This window comes from Suricata suricatta, chromosome 13, assembly GCF_006229205.1.
Source record: "Suricata suricatta isolate VVHF042 chromosome 13, meerkat_22Aug2017_6uvM2_HiC, whole genome shotgun sequence".
Lineage (NCBI taxonomy): Eukaryota > Metazoa > Chordata > Mammalia > Carnivora > Herpestidae > Suricata > Suricata suricatta.
In genome coordinates this window covers 49,588,340-49,611,685 of record NC_043712.1, presented here as the reverse complement: position 1 = coordinate 49,611,685, position 23,346 = coordinate 49,588,340, and the positions used below count along the sequence as shown (strand labels likewise).

The following is a 23,346-nucleotide window of genomic DNA, read 5'->3' as shown; positions in this document are numbered from 1 at the left end:
ATATATATATATATATATATATATATATATATATATATATATATGTATATGTATTTCTCAGTAAACTCAGAAAATACAGAGCCTACCTGTTAAACTTTTATTGTTTGCTGAAGGCTTTTTGTGTGTGTAATCTACTATGGTACACACACATTGCCACCTAAGTTTTATTACTTTCTGAGAACATTATCTTGTAATTATATTTTAACATTGTCCCATTTGATGTGCTGCAAAATCTGAACCATGTTAGCTCACTTTAGATCTGGCTTATGAAAAGTCCTATTAAGTGCTGCTCTACCATAGGCAAACCTCATAAGTAAGTCTAATTATTATGTAATTTATACCATAAAGGAAATAGAATAATTCTAACTAGTTATGAACACAATGGAATTGTCATAGTGGTGCCATTAAAAACGATTTTGGTCTTGGCAAGTATCGAAGGGTGTCATGAACTTTATTATTACATAGTATTACACTGATTTACATCATAATGAAAACTGTTCATGCTGTAGCATTTTCTCAAACCCATTGAGGTTGTTAGTAATTGAGTGGGTGGAAGCACTTAACCTGAAAGAGGAATTACCTACCAGCACAGATACTCAGAACTGGGGTTGTACAAGAAAATGGCAAGGCAGAGAAAAGATCCAAGCCTCCTGAATACCAGAAGCTAATCCAGTCTCTTAATAAATTGATATAATTCTAACAATTTCTTTGGAAGGTGTATCTCTCTATCTGAGAACTTCATTTGGCCCATAGTATATAAAACTTTTGAAGTGTAACTTTATTTTCTAGATGGGCATTGAAAGATAAATCACCAGTCTCTGTGTTTGTGTAAGGAGAAAAGTTCAAACAGGAGTTGTTACTTGTATCAATAGCCAGAAGGGTGAAATTCCCTTTGTGGCCAGATATATGTGAGTTTCTGCTACATTGTGAGGAAAACTCTAGAGCAGAATGGGGGAATCATCAGGGAGAAAACTTCCTGGTGTAGGTCACAAAAACCACTTCATAAAGGCAAGTGGGTGAGAAGAAAAATGGTTGAGCCACAATCTGCCCAATTCTATCCACCTATAGTTTGCTTGCAAGTAAATCCTCCTTAATAGCCCAGAGACATTCATGCTTATATTTTACCACCCCTACCAGATTAGCAGCTCTGCTCCTCGAGATGGGGATCCATATTGACTCTTACCTCCCTAGCACCCACCCCTGCACTTGCGTATGCTAAGTGCTCATTGTGGTAAGTGTTGATGGAAAAAACCCACCATGACTATTCTTAGCAATTTTTTTTTTTTATTGAAAACACAGTGAGAATTCCATCAGAGGCTACTCATGAAAAGAGCCTTATAAATGTGAAAATCCTTCTAAAGGCAAAATGTTCTTATTAAAGCAGTATGAAGAACTTCAGTTTTTAATGAGGTGATGAAAGCACATTTGGGATTATCTTCATGATGTCCTTTCAAGCCAGTGTATAGGTTTGTAATAAAGAATGTGAACACAGCGGGGTTGCCTACTGGAAATTTATAGTTGTGGAAGTAGCAAATGAATCCATGGTACGTATAACATTTTGGACAGAAGTGACCTTCAGTGTAAGAAACACCCTGTCACACTTTTGTTTAAAATTAGTGCTATCCTCATTTTAGGTCTTTCATTTTTTTTCCTCTCATGCCCTTTCTCTGTCCTTTCAAATAATTTTTGAAAACCAGAGCAGCCTGACTTAACTTATTTGTGGAACTCCTTCACCCAAAAACTTATTTTGGTCATTTTTGACCTGAAAGTGACACTTCCTCAACTAGGGTCTCATGGCACAGCCTGACTTCTACGTTGCATTAGGAAAACTTTCTAGTTAGCTTTCTCTCCGAGGGCTAATTCTACTCCCCACGTGTTGGAAAGCAGCCTAAGGGAGCCATTTGTCTGGAAACCACAGCAGGCAACTAAATCATTGTCTGGTACTCTGCATGTATGTGATTTGCATTGTTTGCAGAAATAGGATGTTTTTCAAAGGCTGTTATTCATTATTGGGATAGTGGAGGAACAGATCATGTTGTTGTTGATTGTCAGCTGGATACGAAACTCGGATAACAATTAACATGAAATTCACTACAGAATGGGATTTTCTTCAGTATGTAATTTGGGGCAAACCTCATTTGCCTGTAGTTTTGTGGTTCGCAAAGTGGTTATTTAAGCTGCTCTTGTCCATGGGTAGAAAATGAAAGTTATTTAAGTAATTTCTTACTTAATGATAATTTATTATAAGTTATTTACACTGAGGGTAGAATGTTCCTTTAATGACTAGTGAAATAGAGGTGAGTTTTCAGGAGGGGATGCTCAAAAAGGCCTATTTTTAATAATTGTGTGTGAAAAGGGAGTTTGTTTTTAAGGTCAAGTCAGTAATTCTCTGAAGCTCAACTGAAACCAAAAAAATGCAGTTGATTAAAAATAGTTCTGCTTTAAAGTAAATTATTTTTTCTTACTCAGTTTAGGCAGGGGAGCTGGTAGGGGCAAGTATTATTTCTATGAACTGAAAAATGAGTTCAACCAACACATAAACACTTACGTAAAATGGAATATAACTATTTCCATATGTTCTCAAGGTGTGCACCAACCTCCTCCCCAGCCTGCCAAGGGAAAGGAAGCATTGGAATTCAACTGCTAACATCTGAAGATAATAACTTAATTTGCTTAATTGTACTTCTAAGCTGGCTACTATTTTCGAGTATTTAGTGGACCTAAACACGAGGAAGTAGCCATGTGTCCAAAGCATTTGCATTACTGAATGTGAGCAATGATCTGCTTTGTTGATCTCTCACAAGTGTCTTCCCGCCTGAACCTATTCTGCACGCTTTGGACAGAATTGCCTTTTCCCAAGACAAATAGTTGGATCTATTTGTTCCCCCTAAGTGTTTGTGGAATAAAGAGTAGAAGGAATCGACATTTAATGGCAAATGTGCATGCTCAGAGTGGCATGCAGCTTCCCAAAAAGCCTTGTTGAGGAACCAGTGTATTTGTTTCTTAACTGATTTTATGTAAGGAAGAGATGTGCAGTCATATTGAAGAAGCCAGGTGTTGAAAAAGTAGAAGTCCAGGGATGCCTGGGTGGCCCAGTCAGTTAATTGTCCAACTCTTGGTTTCAGCTCAGGTCATGATCTCACGGTTCGTGCATTTGAGCCCTGTGTCAGGCTCCTCACTGACAGCACAGAGCCTTCCTGGGATTTTCTCTCTCCCTCTCTGTCTGCCCCCCTTCCACTCTCTCTGTCTCTCAAAATAAATAAACTTTAAAAATTTTTAAAGAAATAAGTAGATAAATAAGTGGAAGTCCATTCCAATTCAATGTATAATTTTTATGGCACATTTATAGGTATAACTTGAATTGACGATCCCTTGGGAAAATATACTGAGACAGAAAGAGTAGATTTGGTTTCTAGTACATTTGCTAGTTCAAGTTATATAATATAATATCACCAAGAAAAATATCAGAACACCCTACAAATTATATATATGTTGCCCTTTGTGGGTTTTAAATATTTTATTTGCCTGTGTTTGCAAGACTTATCTAATGCATTCTAACTCTACCAGTCATGAACTAGAGGGAAAAATTACTTTAAGTTCAGCATATGACTATTTTATATAACTTCACATTTTCTGATTATTTTTTGGTATTCTAAACCAGTACTCTACATCATTTCTACATTTCTGTGAGAACAGAGGAAGCTTGGAGAAGGCCAAATATGCACTAAGCACTTTTGTAAGGAGTTGACATAAATTTTTCAGAAAAACCTGAGATAGGCAATAATAACTCCATTTTCGGTAGTAATGACCAATTGGAAATGTAATTTTTGAAAGGTACCACTCATAATTGTAACAGAAGTATAAGAATGTAGGTATGAAAAAGATATTAAAATGAAATAGAATATCAATGAATAAGTCAAAGATGAAGTTTATTAATAAGTTGCTAATGCTCACTGAGGATACATGTTCAATGTTACTAGTCATCAGGGACGTACAAATTAAAATGACAAAGATACAGTATTTGATGCTCATCAGATTGGCAAAAACGTAAAAGAGCTGACCAAGGCATTATCAGTGAGCAAGAAAGCAGTCCTATATTGCTGTTGGGCTATAACTTTGTAGAGCTACTTTCAAGAGCAACTTTTCAGGGCACCTGGGTGGCTCAATCAGTTAAGGATCCGACTTCAGCTCAGGTCATGATTTTATGGTTTGTGAGTTCAAGCCCCACGTCGGGCTCTGTGCTGACAGCTCAGAGCCTGGAGCTCCCTTCAGATTCTGTGTCTCCCCCCCTTACTGCCTCTCCCATGCTCATGCTCTCTGTCTCTCAATAATAAATAAAAACATTAAAAAATTTTTTAAAGTAAAAATAAAGAGCAACTTTCCAGGATCCATAAAGTTGAATATATGCATATCCTAAGTCCCACCAATTTCTTTTTATGCATCTACCCTAGAGAAACACACAGACGTTCAACAAAGTATTAAGTATTGTAGCCTAAAATGGAAAGAAAACCTTAAATATTCATTAGAAGGTAAATGGATGAACTACTAGTGGTTTATTCCAAAAACAAAATACCTTAGAAGTAGTTAAAATAAATGACTAGATCTATATGCATTGGATCAATCTCAAAAATATAGTGTTGAAGGGAAATGATACAACTTCATAATATATAATTTATATCAATTTTTATATCACATGAATATTTATTAGGTGATGTTCAGAGGAAAAAATTTGCTCCAAAACTGTCATGTTGGTTACTTTCTGCATAGGGAGAATATAACAGCATTAGGTTGGAACTGTGTGCATGGTACATTTCAATCATATCTGTAATATTTTATTTTTCAAGGAAGAATATGGTAAGATGTTAGTGCATGTTTAAATGGCTAGTGGTCATGAAGAAAGTTTATTATTCCTTGCATTTTTTATGCTTGGAATATTTTTAAATACATGCATAATAATGTCTAGGAAAAACCAGCACCAAATGAATGCTGTTTTTATTAGCAGTGGTTGAACTGACAGATCATTGAAACATAAAGTGGCAAAGCTCAGTGCCCAAGATTTAAGATATACACTATTCACATGTTGCCTCAGAATATAATTAAGGAGTGGTCAAATGTATGACAACAGAATATAAGATCATGGGGCCTCTTATCAGTTCATGAACTGCAACTCTAGTAAATAATGTCAGGATGATGAATCTCAGTATTTAAGGAGAGGGACTGCTTCTTTACACTGAATCTTGGTAATTAATGGGGGAAAAAAGCCATTATCTTCCAGGGGAAAATATTTTTTTTCTTTTTTGATTTCTAATTTCCTTGCAGCTTATACAGTTCCTATCTGTTGTTTATGAGATGTCCATCATTTGCTAGGATTCTGTTGTTTACTACAAACAACAAATAGATATCAAGATTAATTATGGGAAAGGCACTAGAGGTCATAAAATGTGAAGCAATAAAAATCTCAAGTCTCAGGGTGCCTGGGTGGCTCAGTTGGTTAATTGTCCAACTCTTGATTTCTGCTCAGGTTATGATCTCACAGTTGGTAGTTTGAGCCCTGCATAGGTCTCTGTGCTGACAGTTGGGGGAAGCCTGCTTGAAATTCTGTGTCCCTTTATCTCTGCCCCTCCCTCACTTGCTCTCTATCTCTCTCTCTCAAAATAAATAAATACATATTTTAAAAACATCAACTCTCATGTAAGCAGATTTTTAAGATCAATCAACCTCTCAAAATATGTAATTCTTTTAAAGAACTAACATCAGTTAGAAATATATAAATAACAGGTGTGAATTTTAGGACTCTGTTAGAGTTCATTTTCAGGTTTCACACTGTGAGAGCCTCCCCAAAGAAACTTTGTCAGTACTGGTAAAATTTCAGTGTTAAATAAATTCTTCCTAGGTCACTCCAACATTGTTCCTTTAAACTAGTATTCAAATTCCTGAGATAGTCTCAACTTACAGTTATCCTAAAGTAAACTAGAATACATCAAAATGAATATCAAATATCTTGAGTAAAAGTTATAAAGGTGAGGACCTGACTCTTTGCTGCTTTATACACTGGAACTTTGCTAATAAGCATAAACTAGGGACTGTGATTTAAATTGCTCCTCAGAAAATCACTTGGGACACCAAAGAATATTTATTACTTCCTTAATAGAAAACGCTAATTCATCTCATGAAAAGACCAAAACCTTTCAAAGGAGCTGCTCAGCTGTTCGAAGGTAGTACGGAAACTATCCACCCCTGTGATGAGTTTCACTCCTATCTCTAACAGACCGTTAGTTGTGCATCATGTGTGTCCTCCATCAGTAGCTGCAAGCAGCCTGGGGGCGGGGGCGGGGGGGAGCGGAGGGGGGAGGGTGTGGGGGAAGGGAGTTGCTGACTCCTCCAGCAGCTGGACAAGGTCATTTGGCACCAGACATCTGTGTAAGGAAACACTGAGTAGAATCAGAGAGGTCAGAGGACAGCCTAATGGAATCTTGTAATGAGAGTCCACATTCTGTCACTTGAATTTGAGAAAGTATGAGAGGATACTCTGGATTGTGGACAAGGACAAAATGACCCTTTGATTCAGCACATCCTCTTAGAATTTGTAGAATCTTCTAATTGTATAGACTTTTTTTTTTAAGTAGGTGCTATTTCAGAGTAGGTAAAATGTAGGCCTTTAAACTGAGATGACAATTGGGTTGACCAGCTGAAGCAAAAATTAAAAGGACATTATTTACTAGCACGAAATTATTGCATAGATGTAATCTCCAAATGTTGATTTTAAAATTTTGTATACCATTCTACCCTCATTAATAGTAACTTTTAAGTAAGAAGGTCATGTTTCGGTTTGGTTTAGAAAATAGTAGTATTACTCAGTGAAAAGTTTCGAAAGGAGTACATTTTAGTTTTCCTTTCTGTTATTTTATTAAGTTTGATTTCAACTTGATATTGACAAAGGACAGAACGAATACCCCCTAAAAGAGATCTGTTACTTCTATCACTTAAATATACGCATGTAACTTCTGCTAAGGGAAGACATCTTTATCTACAATTAAATTGTTTTACCAAAACTAATAATGTGGGATTTGATGTAAAAGTGTCACTTTTTTAGAAGCCTAAGACCCGTGGAGGGGCTGCATTGTTGGGAAGAGAGGCTTTCTTTCTAACTGGCTGTGAGACTTCAGGCAAGTCATATATTTTCCTGAACCTCATTTTCCTGACCTTTAAAATAAATACACTCTGGATGACTTTGCACCTCTAGAATACTGTGTCTCGAAGTAGATATTAAATGGAAACTTCAAACTCCTTACCATTGCTATTTGATGATGTATTTTTACAGAATTAAAAAATGTTTATTTATTTATTTTTGAGTGAGAATGAATGAATGAATGAATGAATGAGAATGAGTCCCAAGTAGGGACACTGTCAGCACAGACCCGGAGGCAGAGTTCAAACTCACAAACTGTGAGATCATGACCTGAGCTGAAACCAAGAGTTGAACATTTAACTGATTGAGCCACGCAGGCACCCCATAATATTTTTTGATTACCACTCAAGTTCTCTATTTATATCAGAACCAATTATGTGTTTCTAGATTTAGATATTCCTGCCTAAAATAGATTCATCTTCCTTCCCAGTTCTCTGCAAATGCCCATTGTCTGCCAGGGCATTCTACCTGTGCCTTTACCAACATAATGTATCCAAAAGCTCTGCTTTGCCCTTCACATAATGAGTACTTGTATGTCAAAGCCAATTATGTGTTTCAGGAAAGTTGAGTTCCTCAAACACAGTTTAATGCCAAAACCCCTTAGTGCAGTCCTTACTTAACTTTAACCTTATTTTTGACAACACCCATTTAGACCTTCCTCACTCCAGCTTGCTGAGACCACACTTTGTTCCCATATGCAATTATCAGCTCAGGGCTTTGCTCATAGGGCCTCTTCTGCCTGGTATGTCCTTCTTCCCTCTTCTCTAGACTTGTCTTTATTGATCCAACTCAACTTTCACTTGCTCCAGGAAACTGGCTCTCAAGATGGGCTTGTCTCTCCAAACTCCTACAACATTCACTGTCTTTGCTTCTGGAACCAGCCAGGGCTCTGCCTTCTCAAGCTGCCCAGGGGACCCTATGCAGATGTGAAGAGTTCATGACTCAGGCTCAGGACAGTCCATTGTCAGGACCTTAATCTACAAGGATGATCTGTCCAGAAGGGAATATTAGTGCAAGTCTGGGAAAAGAAGCAGGAAACTGTGAAATCTCAGAGGGTAGAGTATGGAGGAGGGATGGAGATGAGGGACAGGGCAAGTTAGGGTTTGGCTAGAGGTGCAGTGGGGCACAAGGCAGTCAGGAAATTCATACTAGGAGTTAATTCTGAGATTCCGTTCCAAGAATATTGTCTATTGGTTGTAGCATTTCTCCTACTTTGCTTCTCCATTTATGTTTTCATATGTATAGACCATCTGCCCTGGATACCTTTTAAGCAAGGACCATGTTTTACAATACGTGGTTTGCCCAGCACACAGAATAGTGTGTGCAGAGTAATAATAACACAATAACAATAAAAGTAACAGTAATGAGAATACCAACTGTCATTTATTGTCCATACCTTCTGTATCAGGTGTTGCCTGAAGCACTTTGCATTCATATCTCGTTGATCCTAACAGGTGAAGAAACAAAAAAGGACAGTAACTTTCCCAGGGTCACAAAACTTAATTGTTAAATAATTTAGATGTAAAGAGCAGGGATTGAGCCCAGCAACCATTTACTGAGTACCTGCTATAATCCACATGTTAGTCTAGCTGTTACCAGGGAATAAAGAGCCGAATTAAGCAGTCCTTGCTCTCTAGGAGTTTAAACTCTTTTAACACTTTAATTCTAACTGTGGAAATGTTTTTGTTTTTGTATAAGGTCACCAGGGTAATGGCAGAGTACTTAGATTAGGAGTATCATTTTAGAATACCTCATCCTTTTAAATAGGAAAGGCTTCAGAAATAGCAATTGATTTATTGTGTTTTTTTTAAAGGGTTGGACTTGACTATGCAGGAAGCAGGTTCAAAGGAGGTGCTGAACACACTACATTTCAGGTGGACTTTATTTGAGTTTGAATTAGATTCCCTCACAGAGTTATTGCTTTGCACACTCCATTGCCCTTTAGTGGATGTGCGTGGAGGTATGTTTGGATGGCCGCTTGGCTCCAGTTTGAAAGTGCAATTTAAGTAGATTGGTTTGCAGGTATGACCAGTTAGTAGTGCTGGTGAGTGTTCCAAGTTTCTATGGAGACAACTGATCTTCAAGTACATATTACATATTAGCCCCAAGGTATGAATGAGTAAGTATGTGGAGAGTATACATAGGAAGATGTATTAGAGAAGTTGCTAAGAATTACGGTATCCTGTGCTGAACTACAAGGTGGTAGAATTCTTATGAAGGGCAGAAAAAAAGGGCCTTAGCTTTTCAAGTGCCCTACCTCCTTGGCAACTCACAATTTATGCCACTCATGGGAATTTGGCTACAAGACTGTATCATTTAGTATTTGGTCCCCTGCACGGGACTGGGACATCCCCAAATAGTAGTATAAGTGTAGACGTTTGCTTCTCTTCTCTATTAAAGAAAATTTCCAAAAGTAGAAATTTCAGGGCTAGTATGAACAAAGGTGCTAAGGACCCAGGATCATGTTATTTTTTTCACCTAAATCATCTTAGCCTTGGCCTCCCATTCCCAAGGACACCCTTGTGTTCCAAAATGGCTACCAGAGCTCTGGCCATTCCTATTCTAGGCAATGAGATAGAGGAGGGGACAAACAATAAGGTGCTAATGGATAAAAAGGTATGTACCAGCTGGCTCCTAACGGCTTTTCCAGAAGCTGCCACTTAGGATCTCCTGTAAATAGCTCACTGGCATGAACTTAGCTACAAAGCCATGCCTAGATGCAGGGGAATCGGGGTCATGCAACCTTTGTCCTGGGCACCTATATACCTAGTTTGAGGAGGAAGAGAGAATATATTTTGGAGTGAGAAGCCAGTGGTCTTTCCCCCAATGATACACGAGGTGGGATTATAATTGAACTAAATCCTTAGTTTATATACTAAATACAAATTCACTTTGCAGTGGCTTCAAAATTTTTTGGAGTAATAAAATTATTCTGGAATCAGATACTGGTGATGGTTGCACAATATGCTAAAAACCACTTATACCTTAAAAGGGTGGATGTCATGGTATATGAATCATATCTCAATTTAAAATAAACTCTAGGGTTTCTAAAAATTCAATCTAAGACCAATGACACAGATGCACAGATCTTTACTTTGCAGAGCATAAGGAAGGCAGCTCAAAAGAGAGAGCAAAGCTACTATGACATGGCCCAGTGGTTCTCTTTGATGGACGGGGAATCCCCCCACGCCAGTACTTCCTGCCTAAGCTGAGTGTAAGGGACATGCAGAACGGGTTGAACTTTGGAGCAGCTAGTTGTGATTGCGACAGTGACAAGTATGGCAACAGCAAACACTTTTCCATCAGATACTGGCTACGTTTGTTACATATATGATAAGACATGGTGACCTCTTCACTTAATATCAATATACTCCTTATGAGGAAACTGAGGCACATATCAGTTAACTAATTTTTCAAGGTCGCACTTAGCATACAGTAGAACCTGGTATCAGATCCAATAGTCTGGCTACATGATCTATGCTCCTAACTGCTACTTTACACTTACAGGCTTTCTCCTGCTCTCTCAAGTCATCTCTCCCATTTTAAGGGAGAAGTCCTCTTCTTTTATGGGTTTTGTGATTTTTATAATATATATTTAAAATAAATTTGATTATAGTTATTCAAATTATTTTATTAATTAGCACTCGATTTCTTCTGTCTCAGGATTACCTCATTCATTTTCATATTCAATGTCATCCTGAGCTAATTAGGAACATGAGGTCAATTATCAGGACACAACACAGCTGAAGAAGGTGAACTACTCTGCCAGGCTTGATTTTAATTAGATATTGAAAGCACATATTTCCTTTGTCTAACCTAAAGGGATGCAATTAGACAAATTTATTTAATTTTTCCTTTTTTTTCCCCAGATGATCCCATATGGTCCTTGTAATGTATGGTTTGCTTTTGAAAGGCAAAGCATATTTTTTTTTTTAATAATTGAAGTTGTTTGCAGTTTTCTGACCATTTGGGGCATGGGTGTTTATTGCACTCTTTATCTATAGTTAAACAATGATGCAAATTGGAAGAGTTTAATCTTGAGGCAGTTCAAAGCTTGGGCAGTCCTACCTCGGAGCAGAGATATGCTTTCAAGATGTGTATGCATTAAACTGTTCTGTATGTAATCAGCACACATGGTATATGCAACACATACTAACACTTGGAGAAACACATTTATAAAAGTATGAATTTGACTGAGTTTCCTCTTTATGAAGGTGCTGCCTTATATCCATGAAGTAGGATATTTTGGTGTACTTTTAGCTTATGTGATTCTACACCATTTTACTTACTCTATGGGGCAAAAATAGTACCAGTTTCTTAATTGCAAAACCAAAATCACACATAGGTATATGTGATCTCAATAGAAATATATTTTTAACAGGCAGACAGAAAGAATCATACCTGGTTTCTTAAAACTTAGTCAATATCCATTATCTCCAAAGAAATAGAACCACTATTAGGCATTTTTAAAACTAATTTTGAACATGTGTATTTCAGAATTTGTAAGTTTGCCTATTCAAATACAGATGTGATGGGTATAAGTGGGCCAGTTACATACTCAGGTGTGCAAAAAAAGTGACTTTGGTTGCCTTTTGTAATCAAATTTCATTGCAGTTTGTATTTTATACCACCCGTGCCCCATTTGTCCTGCTGTAGGAGTTAATTTAGTCCCTGCTGGGTGAATTTAGTACAAGTTAGTAATCTGTGTCCAGGATTGTCTCTGCTGCATGTGCCCATTGCCTAGCCTAGCCTATTCTCTGGGAAGCATATGCAAATGCCACCGCAGAAAAGAGGGAAGAGGTGTATGATTCTAATGTGGCCCTCCACTCAGGGTCTTCTTCATCCCAATGGTTCGTGGCATTGATGAGGTCTGTGGCCACTCAAAAGGAGACTTAAGATGAAGAAAAAGGCAGCGTGGACCTCCTGCCAGTGCTGATCAAGCGCTGCACCCTTGCTCCGAACTACCTGCAAGGAGTGGCCTCGCCCATCAGACTCACAGTGAGAACTGGCCAGCCTCATCCATGTTACCAATCATGATCAGGGATCAGCATTTTGGCAGACAGACCACCATGTTCTTTCTCTCTGGAAATCTTCTGGAATCGAAAGGATATTCAGATACTACTCCAGATCCAAGGGAGATCAGAATTGAGGGTGTGGACATAAGAGTTTAGAGTCTCTTTCATTCCTAGATCTACACATCATGCCACCATTTCTGGCCACCAGGATGGCATGAGAACTTTTCTCTGAAGCCTGATATTCCTTTCCATTGAGACAAAGTGGGCAATGACTTTTGTTCTGTAAGATCCCCAAACTTAAGAATTAAAGTAGGGGTATATGCTGCCCCTTTTCCCAAGTAAGACTTTTTGGTGGGTAAGAAGGGCATACAGCTTCCAGACACATCTAACTATCTTGAATTCTCTCCATGCTCTACTTTATCAACCTCTATAGAAAGTTCTCATCATACAAAGTTAGTTGGAGGAACGGAGCATGGGGAAAAAATAATATGCTAAATCACATCTACTACCAAATATGTGATTTTTAACTTGAGCTTCAGCATTTGAATTCAGAACTCAGTAATTCAACACCTTTGCTCCCTGGCCTGGTTTGATAATCTCTCACTTGAAAATGATGGCAACCCCATGTTTTGTGGAGCAAATGGAGAAAAATCAATGAATACCTCAAATAATTATTCTACCACACTAACTTAGGTGTAACCCTGCATAAATTATACAAAAATGAACAAGCCTAACTTATTTACAGATTGGTTAGTTTTATGCATACTTTCATTGCTTCAGTTGCAGTTTTAATGTTGTTGTTGTTGTTGTTGTTGTTGTTGTTGTTTGATAGAAATAGTGCGAGCAAGGGAGGGTCAGAGAGAGGAGGAGACACAGAATCTGAAGCAGGTTCCAGGCTCTGAGCTAGCGGTCAGCACAGAGCCCGATGCGGGGCTCGAACCCACGAACTGTGAGATCATGACCTGAGCCGAAGCCGGCCGCTTAACCGACTGAGCCACCCAGGCACCCCCAGTTGCAGTTTTAAAGATTCTTGTACTGTGAAGCTTTCTATTACTTTGAATTTGCACTACAGAATTAAGTTTTACATAGTGGTAACAAGCACAAGCTAATTAAATACTTTGACTAGGGGGGAAAAACATTTTAATTATGATTTAAAATGAGAAATACTTTTTTTTAGATAGGATTTAGTTATAAACTCTTTGCTCCTTCGTTTTCCCAGTGCTGTCTATAAGAGTGAGAGATTACTTATCATCTAGTGAATAATTCCTCAATGCTGACTGAAGTGACAGGCATTTGATTTTCTTTGAATACATTCTGAAGGTCATTCCACTCACTGCATACATTTCTTATTCTCTGAATAAGTGCTCAAAAGGGGTTTTAAAGTCTGATAACAACTTTGGCCTAAAATAGTTAGGCACACTAAAAATGATGCATATGACCTCTACCTCAGGATACCAACGAAGGCATAGAGGTCTGACCTTTTCATGCCTGGAAGAAGAAATTAATTTAAATAAGTTCCAGATTGGTGAGCATAATAAAAAGATAGACATATTGTTCACGTTTATCCAGGGTTGTTCAAGTATTTCCTACAGATAACCTTAACATGGAATTTTTTTTTTAATTACTGAGGTCAAAACACAAGTTTCCTATTTTCCAGGAGTCAGAGAAGAAGGACATCCATTTGCACTTTATCTGCTGTTAGGGGCTTACCTAGCCCTGACCTACTATAGGGATTGGGCAGTCTTTAGTAAGTGAGCAATAGCCAGATGGAAACAGATTCAACCTATTTAGTAACAAACTGTTTTCATGTAGGAATGACAGTTAGTTGACCAGCAATTTCACAACCTATCTGGAAAAGAAAGAAAATAGGAGGCAGCAGTGCTCTTCCTTGAAAGTCATGATTTCTGGCTTGAGAACTCATTCTTTTATCTGAAAATCACATACTGAATAGCCAGGATATGCAGAACATGGTCAAGATTCAGAAGATAATTAAAATGGGAGCCATAAAAGTGTTACAGTTAACATATAAAGGTCCTTTGGTCTCTTATTATGGCTGTATTACTACTCTAACTTTGCATTTGATTCCGAGTGGATTAATTGGCATAGCTCTGCTGACAGATTGTAAGGTAGCCCCTGTGATTCCCACCTCCTGGGTGTTTACGGTCTCCTTTAAGTCCTTCCCCTTGAGTTTGGGCAAAACCAATGAGTTGCTTCTAACCAACAGACTATGGCAAAGGTAATAGAATGTCATTCCTGTGATTATGTTGCACAGGACTCTATCTTGCTAGAAGACATACTTGAGAGGCTTGCTTTCTACAGATACAGGAAATGAATTCTTCTAACAACTTGAAAAGCTGTGAAGTTGGGGCACCTCGCTGGCTCAGTCGGTTAAGCATCTGACTCTTGATTTTGGCTCAGGTCATGATCTCTCGGTTTGTGGGATGGAAGCCCACTTGTGGGATCAAGCCCCACATTGGGCTCTGCACTGACATTGCAGAGCTTGCTTGGGATTTTCTCTCTCCTTCTCTCTCTTTCCCTCCCCTGTTTGTGCACATTTCTCTTCAAAAAGAGCTCGGAAGTGAATCCTTGCCCAGTAAGCCACTAGATGAGAACCCAGCCCTGCCTAGCACTTTGTAGCCTTGCGGAGGACCCAGCTAAGCCATGCTCAGACCTGCTGACCCTTGGAAACTATGAAATAATAAATATATGTTGTGTTTAGGCTTTAAGTTTGTGGTGATTTGTTATGCAGCAAAGCAAACTAACACAACTGCTTTCTTAAACTATAAAAGAGATATTGATACTTGAATCAGGAACAAAAGATATAATCTCAAAAAAAATCACATTGCTGCTTGAACCAATGCAGCATAGAAACTAGCCTTATATACCAGTATAATCTCAGAAAGCACAATTGAACAATAGATGGCATTAATAGTTGTGACTGAGTCCACAAACAGCAGTATATCATGTAGGACATTCTATTCAAGAAGGTGGAGATCTGTGTAATTCAGTTGTGAAAAAAATTTCATGATCATTGACATCACATTGGATGTGTTTGACTACAGATCTTGGACTTATTTGAGAATTTGATATTTATCCTAGCATTAATTCAAAGGGATCAAAATAACAAAATACTCAAAATTGAAGAGTTATAAATGTCCTTCTCACAATGTGATGTCAGAATGCTTATAGAATATGAAGTGAGAATTATAAGTTATAAATAAATACTTGAGCTAAAAATTCAAGTATCACTTACTTCCACATACCCCGTGGAGAGTGTAGCCTCTGTTTCCAAGCTAGAATTAGTAACAATAAAGAATCCTAATAATAATATTGGGCCATGGGTTGGTTTGTCCTTTGGTGCATAGACTATGAGAAGGAGAAAGATTCCTTGGTTTATGAAAGAGCTAGTAAGGGAAACAACTACTATCTAATACTTATTTAAAAGGCCCAAACTATGCCATTTATATAGCCATGCCATAAATCCACTTGAGGTTGATTTTTCATGGTCTTCTCTATGTCTCATGACATTTAAAGTCAGAAGAAGTGGTAGGAGTAAATGTTGGAAATTCCCTAGTTCGTGCAGAAATGTGAGGCCCTATAATCTGGTTCCAGCTCTAACATACAACAGTCATTTCATCTGTCTGGGATCTAGTGTTCCCAATTGTAAAATGGGGATAATAGTCTGTATATAAAAGTAGATTATGCATCATCAACCCTTTTGACAGACTCTTTGTAGGAAAAAAAATAGTTTCTGCAGTAATTTTGCAAATGGTATTGAGTTTAGGAATAAAAAAAAACTTGCTGAAAACATTTATGAAGGCCATAAGATGAAAAGTTTTGAGAAGAATCTCTTTATGTAATTTGAATGTGGAATTGCATTTCCGCTTATAAACACACTTTTCATTGTAAATGATCATTTGATCTTCTTGGTTATCCTGAGAGGTAGGTGTTATCATCATGTCATGTCAACAGTGCTTCTTAGTGCTTGTGGTACATGCATGTGCATACACGCACACCCACACACATTATTGATTAAAGGACAGAGTTGCATTGCACAGTGTCTCATACCTGGTGAATGGTGGAATCATGACTGAGACCAGACTTTTGACTAAATTCCATTCTAACTCTGAGTACTTCAGTGGAAGGACATGACTTACTTATGAGCAAAAGTACTCATCACCCCAGAGGAGAGGTGCTTCTGAGTCACCACACTGCCTTTTCTTTTCTTTTTTTTTTTTTTTAATGTTTTATTTATTTTTGAGAGAGAGAGATAGTGTAAGCAGGGGAGGGCCATAGAGAGAGGTAGACACAGAATCCAAAGACAGGCTCCAAACTCTGAGCTGTCAGCACAGAGACCAACGCAGGGCTCGAACCCACGAACCACGAGATCATGACCTGAGCCGAAATCAGATGCTTAACAGACTGAGCCACCCAGGCGCCCCAACCACACTGCCTTTTCATCAGCAGCTCTGTCATAGTCTCACTTAGGGACTCACATCAGGAGCGATGCTGTTCCTCACTCACAGGCTTAATGAACTGCCCTCTGTCCATGCGGTATTCCAGGTAAACAAGGACGCCCTTGTCATCATCCTCTTTCTAGTAACTGCTATTACTGGAGTCTGTCTTTCATAGAAGATGGTAAAAACATGGTCTTTACCCTTGCTTCTGGAGCCCTGAAGCTAATTAACTCACATTTAAAATATGGTTACTCTGTGAAAAAACTATTAGATTCTAAACAAAGAACAAAGTTTAAACATGACCTGAACATATGTTCATATTGGGGATTATTCGTTTTTAAAATTATTTAAAGATGTGAAGGGTTTAATTATCTAAATATAATAAAATAATAACCTTACACAAAAATGTATCTGACACAGGTCCTGTTTTGGTCCCAAAAGAAAAGAAATTTATGTATCTGTATACACTTATAGAAGCATAGAAGTATAAAGAAATATGAAAGAAGAAATCGTACATGAGAAAAATTAGAGCTTACTAACTTATTTTTTATATATCTGTATTTTTTCACATGTAACATGGATCAAATAGTAATTCTGTAACTTAAAATTATCCAGTAAGTATAAAATAAGAAAGATGGATGAAAGGAAAGGAGAGAGGGAGAAAGGATAGAAAATGAGCAATCATTCTACAGCTGACAAGGACCTTATTTGCTTAGCTCAGAGATATAATTTATATTTTTGTCATTATGAAAGAAATAAGAATATACTGTATGTAATTAGGCAGTGTATTCATCCTATACTTCAATAAATTTGTCTAAATGCCATTTATACATTTCTGAGATATATATTTCTTATGGAAATCAAAGAAAATGAGATTCTGATGGATACTGTAGAATTTGTAAAATGTATGATAAAGCCATTCCGTCATTTGCTCTTCCAGCCAGGCGTGGGGTGGGCAGTGAGGGCACAGAATGAGCACAGTATGATCCCAACAAAAAATTAAAAAGACCTAGGAGAGCTCATAGCTTGTCTGCCAGGAATGATCAGTAGTTGGCACTCTTAGGAGCTCTGCTGTCCCTCCTTCCCGCTCTGACCACCTTGTAGGAATCTCTAATTGTGTTATTCCTGGTTACTGAGTCAGAACATCCTTCAGGCTCCCTCCCAGTCCTAGGCATGAACAGTCATAAGGGCCTGGTTGGAATGGGCATTGTACCTCTAGTAGAATCACACATCTCAAGAACCTAAAGTCTATGGAGTCTTTCCATTTGGCTTGTCACTTGTAGTTTCTCGTTGGCCCATGAAAACATGAATATGAATTTAACTTTGGATGAGAAAGGGCATGAGTGTGTGAACATTAGCAGAAGGCAACTTTTAGAGAATTTAAAGACTTATTTTCAAGGCAAAATGTTACAATAGTTAGATCAGCCCCATAAGTTGTGTGTTCTTTTTTTGCCAAAGCTATCCTCATAGATTCTGGTGACAAATCATCAGGGGCATTGTAGAGGAGATTCATGGGTTAACCCTCCATGGTGCTGTCGCTGTATCATGTACATATGCTTTATGGTTTATGTTGTTTCATAATTATTTATCTGCTTAATTTGCCAATTACATGCTGATGATTAATTAATTGAATACTGCTGTGAGCCAGGCAGCCCTGAGAGCTGTTAAAATGTTCTTTTTCCCCACTTAACATTTGCCATAAGAGTATAAGGCAAAACTGAACTCTCTTTGACAAGTAAGGAAACTGAGGCATAGGAAGGTTAAGTAACTTGCTTCCATCACTGTTAGCAGCTTTGTGCTCTTTACCATTGCACAGTGCACCTTCCCAAGGCAATTAGCAGCTGAGTGCTGCTTGGATGAGAATGGTAATAAGTTTGGGTAAGTGGGAAAAGCTGTCTCTAAGTAAGTCATTTCTATTCCCCACCAGCTAATTGGAGACAGGCGTTAAGAGGAAGGCATTAGTTCCACTCCACAGTTGCCAGGCTGAGCTGTGTATTGCCTCCGACAGAGCTGGGGGGTGAGAAGCACAAGGACATTATTCTAATTGAGATCTTGGAGGAAATTGCCCTTGAAATGGCTGTGAATAGGCCCATACTGAAGATTGATTTGATATAATTCCATTAACTCACAAAGCATAACTATTAAATAAATTTCGCTTTTGTAATTTACAAAGCAGCAAACTTCCCAGTTGATTTAGCTTGCTCTGTAGTAGATGAGGTGATGTCCAGGTAAGCTTTTTTAAGATAACTGCCAACCAAATACAAGTCTTTATATCAAACCAGGTCGTGGAAATCTAAGTCTTTTTCATGTAACTCCAAAGGACGAATTGAAAGCCGTTTCCTTCTAATTTAATTTTTACTTTAAAAAATCAATGCAACAGGTTATACATACAATATATAGATATATATATTTCTCATTTCCCCATGTACACAGTTCCCTGTGACTGTACAGAGTAAAAGCCTGATATTAACTAATTTCTGTTAGACCATCACTCTTTAAGCTTTCAGAATTATACATGGCTTCTCTATTGTAGAACTATTTCACAAGATCTGAATGTTCTTCTCAAGTTTCTTTTCTTTATTCAGGCTAGTTTGTGGACTTTTAAACTTTCTGAGAACCACCCTTTGAAAGGTTTGGTACCCTCTCTCTATCAAGTATTATTTAATAAATCATTCTCAACAACTATGTCAAATAAGCATATTAGTCTATGTGTTATATTTAAACAGGCCTATTAGACTGGCTGCATTTTGGCAGTATGCCCAATTAGAGGTTGTCATAATGAATCTATCTAGAATAGGAATGAGCCTGGTCAGGTTTCAAATAAAATGTCTGTCTTTGTATAAGTCACCTCTGAGAAGACCCAGCGCTGCAAATTGCATAACGTGCTAGAATAGTCACAGAAGCTCAGAAATTCAGGAAAATTGGGTGCAGCATAGTCTTCCAGTGAGGTCGTATATTAATCAAAATAGTTTACTGTCAGCTTTTGCCTTTAAATTCCAGTGAATAAGAAGACAGCTTATTTTCATAAGGATATCATGATGTGTATGTGTATTTTAAGTGAAATGTTATATGAATGGGTTATGCTTGTCCAACCAACTCCTCTTAATCCTTGACCATTTAAATGGAAAATCCCTCTAAGCTGACTTTATGCCATGGAAGTCACTTTTCAGTGGGGGAGATTAGGAGCTGTCATTGCGACCGGCACAACTCTTACACTTGATACAGAGGGCTGTTATTATGCTTGTCTGAATTTTGTCCTTTATTTCATTCATTAGAGTGGCTGTTTTCACCAGAATTTAACCCAGCTTTTATTGATTGTTCCCAAACAGGGAGAGAATTGAGCTCTTTGCAAGATAAGAATTAATTTCTGGCCCTGAGTCTAGAGACAGCTTCCTCCAGATTTGAACCCATTAAATAAATCATGAAGGTACTCCTTAAGAATTGCAATTGTTATTTGAAATTTGACCCAAAGCATTCTTATTTCATGTTACTTTTTAAAATGCATATATTTTACTTGTTTTTCCCCAACCCCTCTCTCTGGTTTAACAAATTGCTTGTTCTTCTCTGTGTTTGTAAATGGAAGACTGGGGAGAACATTTCTGACCATCAACCAGGAGGTGGCGCTATGTCTTTGTCATTCCAGAGGCGTGGGTTGTGCTCTTCCACACCCCTAAGGCAAATGAGCTTATGCTTTTTCTTGTTAACCTGCCTGCAGGTGTCAAAATAATCCAGATTTCCACATGAGATCTGGGCTGATGTTACAAATAATCAGATGAAAATTATCCTCTTATAATAGTTTTTACAGCGGTGAAGGGAACAGGAGAGGACTCCAAAAGAAATATTTAGGTCATATATTTCTGCTGGAAGGTGCCAGTTGGGGACTGGGTTCAGTGAGGAATGCTTATGAATAGGCCTTGATATTTTGCCTGGGTGGCTGCCCGCCAGGCACTCCTCTGGCCTGACAGATGGGGATGAGGGGAAAAAGAAATCCGTTTGTGTGCTTGTCCCTCCCCCGCGGTCACCTCCCCTCCAGTAGGAGCTTCTATTGACATGCCTCGGAACTCCCTCCCGAGTGAGTCCCGGCTCTTCTCAGGCTCTCTCCTCCCCTCCAGGCTGAGGACGGGCCTGCTTTTTGTCGGAAACCCAGACACTGTGGCTTAAGACTGGTTTCATTACTGCCAACAGAGAGCCCCCGGCCTATCCACTCTTTCCCTTAATCCTGGAGATTCGAATCCCAGTAAGGGGGCCTGGCGGGTTCAGCCCACAAACTGGAGAAAATGGCCTGTACTTGGGACAGGCCAGGACCTCTTAGCTGTGCATCACAACCCTGAGTTCCAAAATGGTTTTTAAAGACTCTGGCCTTGGCAGGAAGACTTCTTCGTTGAATCTAAATACCAGTTTAAGATGCAATTGCCAGCCCAGAGACCCAGCCTCCATGAATTTCCAGGCCTGCTTATTAAGATGTCACTTAAGCCTGCACATAATTGTGGTAACTGGCATCAATTCGTAGACGGTTTTGTGAGGATTATTATTCCAGAGACTTGTCTTTCTTGAAATGTTTTATTATGCCCATATTCTCTCTCTGTTTCCTGAAGTTATAATGCCACATGGGAAGAGAGGCTTTGAAAGAAGACGCTTATAAAGGGAATTCCTAGGATCTTGCAATGGAATTTTTGTTATTTTAGTCCTAATTGCACAACTGACCCCATCAGAAATGCAATTAAGATCTGCTTGTGATGAAGGACACTGGGTATTATAGTCGTGATGTTTGATGTTGATGGTTTAGTCTTTCTGGAAAGTGGCACATTTTTAGCGGCTCTTTTGTTTTCTCATCTTCCTGTCTTTGTGTTTCAAATTAATTAAGTCTGTTTCACTTTTCTAATAGAAATACTTGGATTCTTGATTGCTGCCCTTTCTACTTTTATAATGATTTATTCTATTTTATCCCTTTATATATTTTTTAATTTTTTAATGTTTATTATATTTTTGAGAGAGAGAAAGAGAGAGAGAGCAAGCAGTGGAGGGGCAGGAAGAGAGGGAGACACAGAATCCAAAGCAGGTTCCAGGCTCTGAGCTGTCAGCATAGAGACTGATGCGGGGTTCAAACCCACGAACACTGAGATCATGACCTGAGCAAAAGTCAGACGTTTAACCAACTGAGCAACTCAGGCACCGCATCCTTCTATATTTTAATAAATCTTAAATAGTGTTCCTATTACAACCCATTTCCTCATACTTTTTATTGAAAAGGCCACCACTTGGAGACTAGATTCTACAGTGAGTTGTGCTCTAACATGGTCAAGAACTGTTTATATTTCAGTTTCTTCAAATTGACTAAAAAAATATCAAGGTGACTGTCTGAATTGTGATTATTAACAGATCAAATGTAATACAATTTCATTCCTGTCATGGGTGTCTCATGATGAAGAGAACATAGAACTTGTTGATCCTATTGTGACCTAATTTTTATAATGCTTTTTGGAAAAAAAGAAAGACGACTTTGGAAGCTATGGTATTCTTCAATGCTTTTCCATGGTAAATGGTAGTGACCTATGGTTCTTGGAGAAGACATTTCTAAATTCCCTTCACTTGTATAAGTTTGGAATCACCTCAATGTTCAGCACTATATTTTTACTAGACTAAGTAAACATTTATGATTGTTTTGAAGAAGATACAGAAGAAAACAGGAAAACAAAGCAAAGCATTCAGTGCATTGTTTTAAAGAAAGGTGAATAAAGCTTGGCTCATTTAAAGTATTTATATACCTCTTATCATAGGAGATTTTATTTATTCAGTAAGCTTTTATTAAGAAGCTTTTACCTCAAGCTTTTACTAAACACAAATACTCAAAATAGGTTCTTCCTACTTTCTATAATTCCCATTTTAATTGTAGATGTAATATACACAGGAATTACCTAACCATGGGAATGAAGGATGTAACAAATATTTAGATATGTGCCAAACACATTAAAGAAGAAGATAAGTGGCCAGGGAGTCATTGGGTCAGATCTGGACTGCCTTTTCCAGGGTTTCTTGTTGGGCAAAGTAAAAAAAGCTGCTGTTGTTTGGGTTTTCCTTGTCTCTCAGAAACAGATTCAAGCTATTTTCCAGTCTGTATTCAAACCTCAAAAGACAGCATTGATTTGTCAGTCACTGTAAGGTGAGCATAGTCTTCAGTTGTTGAAAATGCACTGCCAAAACTCAAATGGGAAGAGATAGAAAGCATGAATAGACCAATAACCAGTGAAGAAATTGAATCCATTATCAAAAATCTCCCAACGAATAAGAGCCCAGGGCCAGATAGCTTCCCAGGGGAATTCTACCAGACATTTAAAGCAGAGCTCATACTCATTCTTCTCAAACTATTCCAAAAAATAGAAACAGAAGGAAAACTTCCAAACTTATACTATGAAGCCAGCATCACCTTGATACCCAAACCAGACAGAGACCCAGCCAAAAAAGAGAACTACAGACCAATATCCTTAATGAATACAGATGAAAAAATACTCAACAAGATACTAGCAAATCGAATTCAACAGCACATAAAAAGAATTATCTATCATGATCAAGTGGGATTCATTCCTGGGTTACAGGGCTGGTTCAATATTTGCAAATCCATCAATGTGATCCATCACATTAACAAAAGAAAAGATAAAAACCATATGATCCTGTCGATAGATGCAGA

At 38.1% G+C, this 23,346-nt stretch overlaps 1 protein-coding gene across 1 annotated transcript in view; it reads left to right on the top strand.

Annotated features, from left to right (window-relative positions):
* The window catches only part of ADAMTSL1 (ADAMTS like 1), an 877,850-nt gene that overhangs the window by 239,869 nt on the left and 614,635 nt on the right, over positions 1–23,346 (top strand). The gene's annotated exons all lie outside the window — the stretch shown is intronic.